The following is a 14,532-nucleotide window of genomic DNA, read 5'->3' as shown; positions in this document are numbered from 1 at the left end:
CGACATTAATCCCTCAGGAGAAGGGCGGATGCTCTGGGCTTGAAAAATCAGGAAGGGCCATTCCCCTAAGATTAGCACGCTGACTTGGAAGGGGCATACACAATGGGGCATTGGCCTCACTGGATGATTAGATATTAAGCAACACCTCTGGGGGTTTAAGAAGGACGCCTCCTTCTTAAGATTTATTTTTGTTGGAATGTCAGCTTTACAGTGAGAAGGAGAGACAGAGAAAGATCTTCCGTCCACTAGTTCACTCCCCAAGTGGCTGCAATGGCTTGAGCTGAGCTGATCGGAAGTCAGGAGCCAGGAGCCTCTTCCAGGTCTCTCATGCAAGTGTAGGGTCCCAAGGTTTTGGGCCGTCCTCAACTGCCTTTCCCAAGCCACAAGCAGGGAGCTGGATGGGAAGTGGAGTAGCTAGGACACAAACCTGTGCCTATATGGGATCATAGCACTTGCAAGGAAAGGATTTAGTCACTATACTATTGTACCGGGCCCAGGAAGCCTCCTTCTTAACTGAGTTCTGAGCTTAAGGAACAACTCACTCTAAAATGAAAGCGATCACTGTTCTGCTTTGGGACTGAAATGAAGAAGGCAAATGACGCCAGAGTGCCAACATCGGAGAGCAAGGCAGGATGCACGACAGTGGTGCCTCGAGCTGGCAGGTGGGCTCAGCCACGCCCAGTGAGTCTGAGCCATGGGCCACCAGCAAAGAGGAAGTAGAGATCAAGCTGAGCTGGAGTCCCCCAGACAAACCTGAGTCCTCTCTGGACTAAAGCCTGGTGACCCGAGGGTCCCACGGTGCCCACACATTAACATCTCGGAAGTGAAAGCAGAATCAGCACACAAATGGGCCACGATGAGCGAGACTCAGCAGCAAGCAGGAGCAAGAACCATCTCCCTCACCCTGATGACAGCTACCCTCAAACTGCGAAACAGCAATGGAGAACGTCTGGAGGCAGAAGGAAGAATTTTCACAATTAGTTCAGAAGTAAGAAGTTATAAGAATGGCCTGGGTGGGCATTTTAAAAAATTAGTTAGGGAGCCAATATGGTGGCATAGCATACTAAGCCTCTGCCTGTGGTGCTGGTATCCCATATGGACACTAGTTCGAATCCTGGCTACTCTAGTTCCAATCCAGTTCCCTGCCAATGGCCTGGAAAAGCAATGGGTGAAGAAACCAATGTGGGAGACCTAGAAGCAGCTCCTGGCCCCGGGCTCCAGATGGGCCTAACTCCAGCTGTTGCAACCATTTGTGGAGTGAACCAGAGGATGGACAGTCCCTCTCTCTCTGCCCTCAGCAATTCTGCCTTTCCAATAAAAATAAATAAATCATTTTTGAATGGTTAACAATTTTTTAAACCCTCCAGCTCACTGGGTGACTAGAAAGCAAGTTAGAACAGAACCAATCATATTATTTACTCTTTGAGTAAATATTTATTGAGCATTTATTTTAAGTTGATCACTGTTCTAGGTCCTAGGGACATAGCAGAAGAAGCAGAAGTCCCTGTCCACACCTAGTATCTAATACAGAGCACAAGTGGGATATATTAGAATATTAAGGAAGAGCGAGCGAACACTGGGGGGGTGGGGGTGACTTTTTCTTATGGACAGGAAGAACAAAAAATGGCTGAGGAGCTGACGTATGAGCAAGCAACCCATGAAGACATCAGGTGGAAGAGCATTTGGGCGAAGGGCACAGCAGCGACCAATGCCCTGAGGCAGAGCACACTTGATGTGCTTGACCTCTGGGCACTGCACTCAGGGTACCTGGGAGCGAGGAGGGGACTCTGAGGGTCTTGGAGATAAGGAAGGCAGGTCATGGGAGGCTCTGCAGGGTTGCGGAAAATGAACCAGAGATGGGTCACCCTTGAGGAGTTCGACTGCAACTAATGGCATGGATTGAACCTTGAATTGAACTGTAGCATGCAGCTTGCAAGTGCCCTCAAAGCTCTGTTGCCAGCTGGCACTGTGTCAACACTCTTGCATGCCCTCCCCAGGAGCTCCCGAGGACACTGGTGGAGCCACAGATGAGCAGCGCAATGATCAGCAGTTTGAACTTGCTACTGAACCCCTCCCTGTTACTATAGGAACATGCTAAAGGGTGGCTGCCATGAGTCGTGTGCTGTGGTGGTCAGATCAGATGTGACCCCTGCAGCTGGAGTAAGTCTTAAGTATGCAGTTCATCAATGTGTGAATGTCTCTATTCCCACCTGCCAGAAGCTGTGGTATTTTGTGCAGGCCACAGACTTTATGCACAGAACTCTCCCAGGAACTGCTGGGTCCTCAAGGCTATTCAACTCAAAGAAAATTCCACTTTCCTCAAGCTTTAATGGCTCCAGGCTGAAGTCAGAGCAGCCACCCTAAGCACCTGTAGGTCCTTCTGCAGGCAGGTGCAGACTGGGTTTGGGGGCAGGCAGACTCAGGGGGCCCATTCATTCCCCAGGGCCTGGTTGAGGCCCCAGAATCTCCCTTGGGGCTTTAAAGGAAAGCCTGGGTCAGACGCATGGACCTGCCCTCATGGTGCAGGTTAGGAATCCTGTCTTCCACCAAGCCCATCCTTGGCTGGCTTCCCAGATGCTGCTCTAAGGCAGATCTCTTGCGGGCATCATTTCCTTAGGAGAAGGTCCCTTAAGAAGGGATAGGCTGGAGCAAGGGAAGCAGGTGGAGCCAGGATGCGGTGTTCCCTGGAGACAGACTGGAGCTTCAGAAGGCAGAGCCCCTGGCAGCAGCCTCACCCGACCCAGGAGCCTAAGTTTTCAGAGCCCTGTTGTGTAGGTCAGTCCCAACCAGCAGTCTCCGAGGCTGGAGCTTCCTTGGCAGTTTACACCCCCAGCAGGGCAGCTCTTGAACACCTGGGCCATGCCAACACTCACAGCAGTTAGGGGGCCTGGCTGGACGCCCGCAGCAGCCCAATCACTGCCCAGAAGCTCCAGGCTCAGGCAGGACAGCCAAGCTGACAGAAACAAGGAAAATGTCAAATCTACCCCCTCACCTGCTTTCCCATGAGGAGGTAGACTCGGTAGCAAAGGGAGGTAAAGTGGTTCTTCGCGTAGAACAAGAATTCTGTAGCCTAAAATCACATGATTAAAATCACTCTCAGACCCGGGTCTCGGGTGGCTCAGTCTTCACAAGCCTGGCTCCAAGCCTGGCAAGAGATTTCCTATCTCTGTGGAATGCCCAGCTCTGACAGCCCCTGGCATCTCTCCACCTGAGACCCCATCCCCACCAGACAGGAGAGAGATCTTGGTTTAGCCTAGAGCCCTCATAAGCACCTTTGTTTTCCTGTCGAACTGATTTCAACTGCCTAAACTTGAACCACATAGGCAAGAGTCCAGACATTGTCATGAGAACCCGGGGCCAGGCATGACAATGTCCTGCCAGTCGCCTGCAGGAATCCCTCGCGTTCATTGTCTCATCAGGTGTATCTGTCAGCCTCGGCTGAGCAGACACGCAAGGCTTTGATGTGACTTCTTAAGGTTAAAAGAGAAAATATTACTTTCCCCTTCATTTCCTCTCTACCTTGCATCTGCTAATACCATCCACAAGGCCTTTGCTTTGAACCCAGCACAGATGTTATCTGAAACTTACTAAATTCTCTTTGCTTTTACGTAAGATTTTATTTATTTGAAAGAGCGAGCGCGATCAGTCTCTCATCTTCTGGTTAACTCCCCGAATGCCCACAGCAGCCTAGCCTAGGCTAGGCCAAGTCTTGGAACCAGGAACACAGCTTTGGTCTCCCCTGGGGGCGGCAGGAATCCAAGTACTTGAAGTATCACTTACTGCTAGGATGCACGTTAGCCAGACTCCAACACACGCAGCCCGACGTGGAATGCAGGCATCCCAGGCGCTGCCTTAAGCACTGTGCCAACGCCCACTTGTTAACCGTGGACTGGCGCATCTGAGCTCTGCTTGCTTCCCTATGAGCTGGGGCCAGTAGAAACTCCATTGGAATTGGAATCCCGTCCGTCACACCTGCCACATTCTCACACACAGTGTACAATGAGAAACCTGGGGACTCGACTCTCTTCTTGTCTTCGATTCAAAAGAAATTAAAAATCCATTATAAACACTCCAACAGGAAATGAAAACAAAAACCTAATTAACCGAAAGAACTAGTCATTTACCCCCTGGAGGCATGAACAGCTCATGTTCTGAATCAGAGCACTGAATAAAAACACGCATGTGTTAAATATATATTTAAGCCGTAGCTCAGACAGATGACTAATGGCTGCTATGCTGTGCTGTGTTTTCACTTAAACCCACAGAGATAATTATTTACTTAATAAAATTTAAACTGTTCTCACAGTTTAATTAGAAGCCGAGGGTAGCAGTCCTCTTTCGCTGCCCCTTCACAGCTGCAGCTGACATGGCTGGATTGCAGGGCACAGATGCACTCACTTGCGATCCCCCCTGACGGCACTGGGAGGGAAACCCACCGAGCCTGCTCGTTCACAGCCTTCCTGGAGACGCCCCAGGGTCTCTCTTCCCTTGATCTCATCTGCCACTCCTTATTTCTAACAAATCCCTTGGTCCCCCAGGAAAATGGCTGTTTGTCAAGTTCGAACTTTGCTGGGGGGAAGAGGCTGACTGTCTCCAAGTTCTACCCTTGTCATTTATGAGCTGTTAAAGGCCCCTGGAGTAGTTTTGGTCCATCTAAGCAAGTGCCCACTGCTCAGAGGGTAAAATCAGGCACACAGGTGATTGCTGGGGTCTGTGTGGTGACAGCGCACAGCATGCCCATCCTGGTACTGAGTTGGCCTAGGACATGTCCCTGGTTCCGGGTAGTCAGTAGAAGGGCTGGACCCCAAGAGGGTCATGGCCATCTACCATGGGGCTTCAGAGCACTGGTCACACCTGGTGTCAGGCCCTTCTCAGACGGCTGGGTCCTGTCTGACTCCAAAGACCACCCTTCTGGAGTGACTGAATGTCCCTATGACGTGCTGCTTGAGGCGCATGTGCTGTGGACTGTCCCCCCGCACCTCCTGTCATTGGTTAAAATGTGGTTCCAGAATTGTGAGAACAAAGCACAAATATGGTACAGACTTGAATAGTGACATGTGGCCCTCTCAGAGTCCACTGGGCATGTGGCCACGGGTGACCACAGGCTGCCACGTTCTGGGCTTCCCATTAGCTTAGGGATGGGTGGCAGAGTCTTCCATAAAGGGGTACAGGACTGGCCATGAGAGTCCAGACTGCCTGAGCTTCTGGTCCTTGTGTGGCACCAGGCAAGCAGCTGCCTTCTTGGAAACTGCAGCCAGAGCCACACTGACTGCTCTTGGACCCGGAGCCCTCCTCCCCGCAGCTGCCAGCCATCCACCAGGGCACCCTGCAAGGGCTGCTGGCCATGCCTGAGACCGGCAGTGCCCCAGTCCTTCTTAGAACGGTTCTAGGGTACAAGGTGCAAATGTGCTGAGCACTAGCATGCTTGGCCCCAGACAAGAAAATGGACGACATCCAACTCTAGGCCCCTGGGGCCACAACGCTGCCTGCCCTCCTCCAGCCCCGGCCTTCTGGTTCCATGCTCCATTTCCTGCTTCCATGGATTCTTCCATTCCTGCTCTTTCCAAATCCCAGACTCTAGGAAGCACAAGAAGACCAGATGACTTCTATCTAGAATATCTTGGGTCTCGGGAACTGGCTCTTCCCTGACTGTGCCCAAGAGGTGCCTGTCTTCATTCGGGAGGACACCTCTCCTGGCGTCCCGATGGGGACACCGGGTCATCAGCCCCCTGGGGTTTTAATTATGAACACACTCAGTGTAGGTCGCTGATGCAGTCCTGCTCATGTGATAACTGCCACATAAGGGGAAGGCCACAGGACTGGAAGCTTCTCTCTGGAGACAAAGGGTGGGTGGCATTCAGAAGCTCCCCCAAATGAGTAGGAAACATAATCTTGAAGGTCACTGAGCTAGTAACGACTGAAGCGACTTTCTCTGCCTTCGTGAACCAAAGCATGGCAGCTGCAGGAATCCCAGCAGTGAAGTTCAGCACCTGACACCCAGCTTGCCTTCCCCCAAGCCTAACCAGAAGATTCTTCTGCCTCCTCCACCCCGGGGGTCCTCCGGGATGCTGACAAAGGGGACTGCATGTTTGTTTGTTTGGCGTTTTTATGACCCTCCTTCCAGCATTCAGTGAGCTACAACCATCTCCATTTCTCCCCACAGTTTGTGCGGCTGCTGTGGCCTCCCACCTGCAGCCATGCAGCTGCCCCAGCGCGGCCCCAGCGCGACTCCGGCCCCAGCCCGGCCCCAGCGCGCCCCCGGCCCGGCCCCAGCGCGGCCCCAGCGCGGCCCCAGCCCGGCCCCAGCCCGGCCCCAGCACGGCTTTGTGGAGGCAACCACCTCCGTCTCCTCGTGGGCAGGAGGGAAAGTCACCTCCTGTCCTGAACAGGGTCTCTTCTCTCCTGAGAGCAGAGCCCGAGCTCCCATCAGGAGTTTTGGGACAAACCTCCCCGAAGCAGGTGCCAGTAAATAAGATGACCCCGTTCACTCACAGTTCTGGAGGCCCAGAGATCACGATGTCCGCAGGGCCAGGTTTCCTCTGAAAGCTCGGGGAAGTGGGGGGTTGGGAGGGGTTCTCCTTTCTCGCCTCTTCCTGGCGATTGTTCACACTCCCTCTGCAGTTCACGTCCCTGCGGGTTCTACCTCTGCCATCACAGCACTTGCTGTTCCGTCCAGCCTCTGCCGGGTCTTACAGGGTCACCTGCTGGTTCGGAAAGCTCATCCCAATCCACAAGGGTCCCTTGCAAAGACCCACCCAGTGAAGGTCATACGTTGAGGCTGCTGGAGGACCTGGTTCAGGGCTCTGGCTTTCTTTCTGGAAATTTCTTAATTCTGGAATTAGGATGTGGACCAACCTGAAAGCGGAAGGAACACGCCCAACCCACAAGGGGCCTCAGACTGACTGGAGCTCCGTGCACCTGCTTCTTGACTCACTCTGGGATTCAAAAATGCTCCAGAGATAATTTCTAAGCAACATGCCTTAGTCTTCAAGACCCTCTTCTCCGACAAGCGGCGAATATGTCCTCAGCTGCGTTAAGTATAGAGCGGGGTAGATTAGAATCACCGGGCTAGGGGCGGGGGAGGCGGCGGTGAGGAGAGAGGTCGGTTTTGGCGTAGAGCATCTGTCCCAGGAACTGGAGCGGCAGGGCTTGCAAATACAATGACCCCAAGGTAACCTCGTGTCACTTCTACAAATGGCTCCAGGCTTTCAGGCAGCTACTTCCTGCTTCTCACCTTGCAGTCAACCCTTCCTTGTTAGGAGGATGGGGCTTGTGTAGATGAGAGAGTAAGCTTACTGGGGAGCAGCCGTTGATTTGCATTTCCTGCGCTAGCCTACTCCTGCCGAGGGACGGCTGACTGAGGAGCAGTCCTAGGTGAGCACCTGCCTAGCTCTGTAGCTGCACCTGAGCAGACTATGGTGAGGGAGTCCCAGGGTGCCACAGCCTCCCACAGAGACCTGGAGGGCACGTGCGGCAATTTGTCCTGTGGGACGTGGGACTTGTTTAGTCACTCCCCAAGTATGCTCCCAGACCTAGGTGGCTGCCTGTCATGTCCTGCTATAAAAACAGACAACATTGTAGAAACAAGGTCTTTCTGTGCTGTTACTACTTTCCTGTCTTTCAAAAAGACATCTGCTTACTCACGGCACACATCTTGTGATTTTGAACCTCAGAGGCAAGGCACCATCTCTATTTATGCTCTCTTGCCACGTGTATGCTTGCTATCAGTTGTGTAACCAGGGTCACTGGGTCTGGGCCAAGCCTGAGCTCAGCCGACTGGAGCTGGGGCGGCCGAGTGCGTAGACGGAGGGTGGCGTGCTCTGACCCCAGAAGGGGCTGTCCCATGCACGGGAGGAGTGTGTCCAACCTGTGGCACCTCAGCATCCCCACCGGGGACTGACAGGTTGGTGTGCGCAGGTGGCAGGCTGTGCTGCAGAGGAAGTGTGGCCCCGGGCAGGGGCTGAGTCTCTCGGAGCAGTCACTCCTGCATGTTCGGAGGGCAGTGCCATGGCAAATAAGAATGTTTGTGCCAAAAGGGCACTGCCCAGGAAATCCGGCTCCCAGAAGGGGAGGGACATATCTGGAAGTGTCTAGGGCCTGGCCATTCAGAAGATGCCCAACAAGGACAAGGCCAGCAGTGGCCCCAAGGAGGCGGAGCGAGAGAGCAAACAGTTCCGGAGCCACTTGCAGGAGTCCAGCAGGGCTGGGCCAAGGTCACTGGCCGTCCAGCCAACCCTGCGGGACTTCAAAGGAGCTGGGAATGGCGTGGTTAAATGCGTGCTCATTTTTCACTTGGAGATTTGATCACTGTTTATAACCCTTCTCTGTATTCCTAAGAAAGAGTGTTTTATTCTTCTATTTGTTGAATTCCATTTTTTAAGTGGAGGATTAGGCTTGTGATTATGAAGGCAATTGAAAGAACTGCATTGCAAAAAAAGGAAGAGAAAAAGGAAGGAGGGGGAAGGTAGAAGTGAGGGAAGGAAGAAGGGCAGAAAGTATCATGGTGTTCTTAAAACCCTCCATATAAGATACATGAAATGTGCTCCTTTTATATAAGTAAAATTTTAGAAATAATGTATATTTTAAATTTTTTGAATAATAGATCTTAAATGTTTTCACTACAAGAAGTATGTGAAAGTGATGGGTTTGGCATTCAGCTTAATTCCACAACACACACATATGTATATGTGCAACACTTTGCACTCACAAATATTTATGATTATTTTCAATTATAAGTGGGATTGTTTTTATAAAGTTGGCTCATTTTGGAAGTGAGGAAACAAGGTTCTCACAGCTACTTTGTGGCTGAAGGTAGCAAGAGCTGCAGCTCGCAGGTGGCGCCACAAAGAGGGACAGCGGGAAGACACCAGGAGCGGGGGGACCCTCACTGCCCACGAAGAGACCCACCTGAGAGATGGGGAAGACAGAGGCTGCCTAAGGCTGGGAGGGAGAGTTGGGGGTGGGGGACTGTGGCTGGAGCAGGGAACCATCCTGTGGGATTTAGGTAACCAATCCAGTGAAACCACGGGGTGACAGCCAGAAGTTACGGGGCTGTGGGGTTGGGAGGCAGTGATCCAAGCCAGGGGGGCCAGCGAGGTTCCAGGTTGAAGGCCTCGGGCGAGTCAAGGGCACCCACCCAGGAAGAGATGGGCTTCTCACCGCCCAGGAGCCGGCTGCTGTGACGTTAGGGACACAGCACTTTTCCGGAGCATAAGCCGTGAACAATTGTGACCGCGGCGGAGAGTCTGTACTGAAGCCTGTATTCACATATTCGGATTGCTGAGACTTCAAAAAACCCTGTGTTCCTCATGGAAATTAATGTATCTATCAGCTCTGAGAAAGCTACACATATCAGTTCCTAAGACAGGGTGAGCCACTGCGGAGACTGAGGCAGGGAACTTGAGTGAACTGTACCGGAATGCCGGCACGCTGTGAGACCGTGTCCGGAGCAAGTGCGCTCAACCTTAAAGCTGTGATAAGGCATCAGAGGGACAGCGACCCATTGCTTTCACCTCTGCCTCCTACCCTGCCCTCCTCCCTCTCCTCCCACCAGCCAAACAATGAGGAAATAGCTCCTCGGGGATGCGGCCAGCCTTCAGGAAATTCAGAGGAAGTGGACGAAGGGCTGCCTACGGTTGCAGGGGAAAATTAAGGGGCAGCCTGTGAAACCTCAGTCAGCCTCACCGAGAACTGGACAGATGTACAAAGAAGTCCCTGCTTGGTGTCCTTCAACCGCTTTCTCTGCTTTGTGCTGAAGCCCCGGAGCCAGGGTAACCGAAATGTCTGATAAACTTTCCGGTGATGCTGTTTCGGGGAGTAATTTGCTTGTTCCTGCTTTTTCAAAACACTTCATTTGAGAGGTGAAAGGAAGAAAGAGGGGACAGGAGGGGGGGGAGAGAGCTCCCATCATTCCTATTTGCCTGCCAGAGCCTGGGCTAGGCTGAGTCAGGCTGCAGCCCTGGAGCCAGTCCCGGTTCCCTGCCCCGGTGGCAGCAGCCGGAGCGCCCTCTGCCCTGCCTGCCAGGGTGTGCGCTCACAGGAAGCTCATCCCGGAGCGGAACCAAGCCTGCGGAGTGCAGACCTCCCAACGCAGCCCTGTTAGGCCTACCGCCCACCCCTAGTGACAGCTCGCAACAGGGCACACTTCCAGGTGGCCAGAATCGATTCTAAACAAAGAAAGATGCGTATTGCGTGGCTATGGCTGGAATTCGTTGTGACACGGGAATTACGTGCAACTCAGCCAAATTAATATATTTGTATTAGACTATCCTTAACTCTTTATATGTCTTGCTACAGGTTAAGAAAACCTTTAAAAATTAGGACAAAAAGTAATAATAAAAGGGACCCGGCACGGTGGCCCAGCAGCTAAAATCCTCACGTTGAACGTGCCAGGATCCCATATGGGTGCCAGTTCTAATCCTGGCAGCTCCGTTTCCCATCCAGCTCCCTGCTTATAGCCTGGGAAAGCAGTTGAGGATGGCCCAAAGCCTTGGGACCCTGCACCCCCATTTGAGACCTGGAGGAAGTTCCTGGCTCCTGGCTTCAGAATACTGCAGCACCAACCGTTGCGGCTACTTGGGGAGTGAATCGTCGGACAGAAGATCTTCCTCCCTGCCTCTCCTCCTCTCTCTATATCTGGCTTTGCAATAAAAATAAATAAATCTCTCTCTCTCTCTTTTTTTTTTTTTTCCTGTAAGGCTTTGGCCTCACACCACGAGGACAAGGCTGAGCTCCATCAGAAATGGTCAACAGGGACACATGTCAGAGCGTGCTGGCCACCAGACCCCTGAATTGGCCACACCTCTTTGTGTGCCTTAGCTGTCCTCACCGAGTCCAAAATCTTGCATCATCACGTTCCCTTTGCTCGTGCACCTGACGCAGAGTGCACTCTGTGCTACTCCGCCACAGCTGTGCAGCTGGCAGATCTGAACCCAGATAACATCATCATCTGGAGTGGCCACTCCAATCATGGGCAAAAATGAAAGAAACCAGTCAGCCAGGCTTTCAAAATATGATAATGTCAAGGTTGCTGTGTGTGTGTGCATGCGCGTGTGTATTTAAGATACATTTTTATTGCAAAGTCAGATACACAGAGAGGAGAAGAGACAGAGAGGAAGATCTTCCATTTGAGGATTCACTCCCCAAGCGACTGCAATGGTCGGTGCTGTGCTAATCCCAAGCCAGGAGCCAGGAAATTTCCTCCAGGTCTCACACGCCGGTGCAGGGTTCCAAGCCATTGGGCCATCCTTGACTGCTTTCCCAGGCCACAAGCAGGGAACTGGATGGGAAGTGGAGCTGCTGGGATTAGAACTGGCACCCATATGGGATCCTGGCACATTCAATGTGAGGATTTTAGCCACTGAGCTACAGCTCCAGGCCCAAAGCTTCCGTGTTTACTTTTCTAACATCCATTTAGGAATATTTGTATCCATTTCTTCTAAGAATTTTAATAGCAAGTAGACAACTATTCCAGACCTCGATCTGGCTGACTTGCACCCGTGATGATGTGACCCTGCTTCCCACCGCCTCCTGAAGAAGTTGGGCAGATCAAGGCTGAAGTGACAGAGGAACCCCAGAAGTGACGGTGGAGCCCCATCTGTGAGGATGGAGCAGAGTGGATGACAAGCACCCTTCGGCAGCCAAGTCTAGGAGCAGCCTCTTTCAGAGCCAAAGGCCTCCCTCTCTGGGCTACGCAGCCCCTAAGGATCTTACATCTTCTAAGGATCTTACATCTTCTGATGGCCAGTTAAAGAGTTCTTATCATTTAAAAAGTTAATTTATTTAATTGAGGGGCCCTGCATGGTAGCCTAGTAGCTAAAGTCCTGGCCTTGAACACACCAGAATCCCATATGGGTTCCAGTTCTAATCCCGGCCGCTCCACTTTCCATCCAGCTCCCTGCTTGTGGCCTGGGAAAGCAGTTGAGAATGGCCCAAAGCCTTGGGACCCTGTACTCATGTGGGAGATCTGGAAGAGGCTTTGGGCTCCTGGCTTGAGATCAGCTCAGCATCAGCCGTTGTAGTCGCTTAGAGAGTGAATCATCAAATGGAAGATCTTCCTCTCTGTCTCTCCTCCTCTGACTTTCCAATAAAAATAAATAAATTTTGAAAGTTACTTTGTTTGATTGGAAAGCAGAACAGCTGAGAGAAAGAACTGCATCTGCTGGTTCACTCCTGGAGTTCCTGCAACAGCTGGACGAAGCCAAAGCCAGAACTCCGTGCCTGCCTTGGTAGCCTATGACTGAATCCTCACCTTACAACCACTGGGATCCCATACGAGATGGTCCACGGCCCAGCTGCCCCGCTTCCCATCCAGCCTCCTGCTTGTGGTCTAGAAAGGCAGTCGAGGACGGCCCAAAGCCTTGGGACCCTGCACCCGCGTGGGAGACCCAGAAGAGGCTCCTGGCTCCTGGTTTCAGATCAGCTTAGCTCAGGCGACAGCACCAGCTCCTTTACTGTCATTTTAAACATATACCTTTTCCTCTGTCTCTGCTGCTTTCCAAATTACCCTCCTTTCATCTATAATCGTGTTTCATTGGAAGAATGTAGTGCTAAGTATAGGTATGCAGATGAGAAATTCATTTTTCTGAAATGTCTGCATTTTTAAAGGATTTTTGGAGAGGCAGGGACAGATTTAGAGGACAGTTCCATTTCCTGGTTCACCCCTAAATGCCTGCAAGAGTTGAGGGAGCCAGCTGGGAAGTGGGTGCATGGGCCCAACCACCTGAGCCCTCAGTCCTGCCTCCCATGGTGTGCTGAGAGAGCTGAGCTCCAGACCCAGGGGTGGATACCCCAAGAAGCATGTTCAACTTGCCCCAAATGCCAGCTATATAATCTTCCAGAGTTGAATTGTCTCATGGCTTTAGTGACCCACCACCTGTCTCAGGACAGTAACTCCCCCGATACCTTGGTTAGCAGATATGTGGGTGCCAGGCATTTTCTGTGACATCCCAGCGGTGACAAAGGCAGGCGACGTGGGTATGAGGCTGCCTGGAGCTCTGCTCACATGGGAGGGACAGTCTGCAGCTGTAGCGAAAAATCACATCCAAAGATCAGACACCTGTTCAGCGGAGAGAGCACGAGGGGCTCCTGATGGCAGTCTGCCTCCTGAACTCTGTGATGGACACACCTCCACTGCTGCTCATTCTAAAGCTGTAATTCTTAGAGTCACTTCTGTTTGGAATCAGCTGTGGAGCTGGGAATGCTGGGAAAACAACCAGAATGTCTTTGTGTGCTAAAATCCTCGCTTCAAATGGTCAAAGCAGCTAACCGTGGTTCCCAGCCCTTGTCACGCACACGCCTCTCCCAGAGGGGAATCGTGCACTGCCTCCTCAGCACGGTGGTGTCGGAGACGTCACGCGGTCACTTTGAAGGACATCTCTAAATTAAGCGCCTAAGAGGTGGGGACATTGTCTAGGCGAGAGCCGAGGTCCAGCACACCAGTCCATTCAACCCCCAGGGTTGATGGGGTCAAGGGCAGAGTTCTTTAGGATGAGTTCAGGGATACCAGATATGAGGAAGGATGTGTGTGAGTGTGTGTGTGTGTGTGTGTGTGTGTGTGTGTGTGTGTGGGTTTAGACAGAGAGAGGTAGAGAGGCACACATGTCCATTGCTGGGCAGTTACTAATGACACACTGTTTGCTGAGCTCAAATTTCCACGGAGGGAAAGGGCCCCGATTGTCTAGGGGGCTTCAGCACACCTGTTGGCTGTGGGGCTGGGCTGAGAGCCGTTCAGCAGGCTGAATGGAGGGGAGCAGGGAGCTGCATGCATAGACCAACTTCAGCCTCGCGGGCGGGTCGTGAAGGCAAAGTGGGGAGGGTCACTGTAGCTGGCCTGGGGAGACGGCAGCGTCACCATGGTGAATGGTTCACGTGTGAGAGTTATGTCAACATTCATATCCTGCAGGAAATCCTCCAAGTGTCGTACAATACACAAGGAAAGGATAGGGGCTATTTATCAAGGACCTGCCATGTGCAACCCCTTTGTGAGGACACTGCATGCATTCCCAGCCTCACTACAGCACCACCAGCCAGGGCTCTTAGCCCCAGGTCATGTTTGAGGAAGCTCACGACGCTGGTGTCCAGCACCAACTTTGTCCCTCGAGCAGAGCGACCCACTCGGTGGACGATTCCAAGGGCACGTCTCTGCAGGTGCCTCAGTAGCAGCCACGAGCGCCTCTCCGAGCGGTTTCTGTTCAGTCCCTTCTGGCTTTATCACTAGTTTTTAAAGATTTGTTTATTTTTATTGCAAAGTCAGATATACAGAGAGGAGGAGCGACAGAGAAGATCTTCCGTCCACTGGTTCATTCCCCAAACAGCCACAACGGCCAGAACTGTGCTGATCTGAAGCCAGGAGCCAAGAATTTCTTCCGGGTATCCCATGTGGGTGCAGGGTCCCAAAGCTTTGGGCCGTCCTTGACTGCTTTCCTATGCCACAAGCAGGGAGCTGGATGGAAAGTGGAGCAGCCAGGATTAGAACCGGCACCCATATGGGATCCTGGTGCATGCAAGGCGAGGACTTTAGCCACTAGGCTA

This window comes from Ochotona curzoniae, unplaced genomic scaffold, assembly GCF_017591425.1.
Source record: "Ochotona curzoniae isolate NIBS_2020 unplaced genomic scaffold, NIBS_Ocur_1.0 contig_43, whole genome shotgun sequence".
In the NCBI taxonomy this organism is placed as follows: domain Eukaryota; kingdom Metazoa; phylum Chordata; class Mammalia; order Lagomorpha; family Ochotonidae; genus Ochotona; species Ochotona curzoniae.
The sequence above is the reverse complement of the archived record's forward strand: the minus strand, read 5'-3'. Positions refer to the sequence as shown.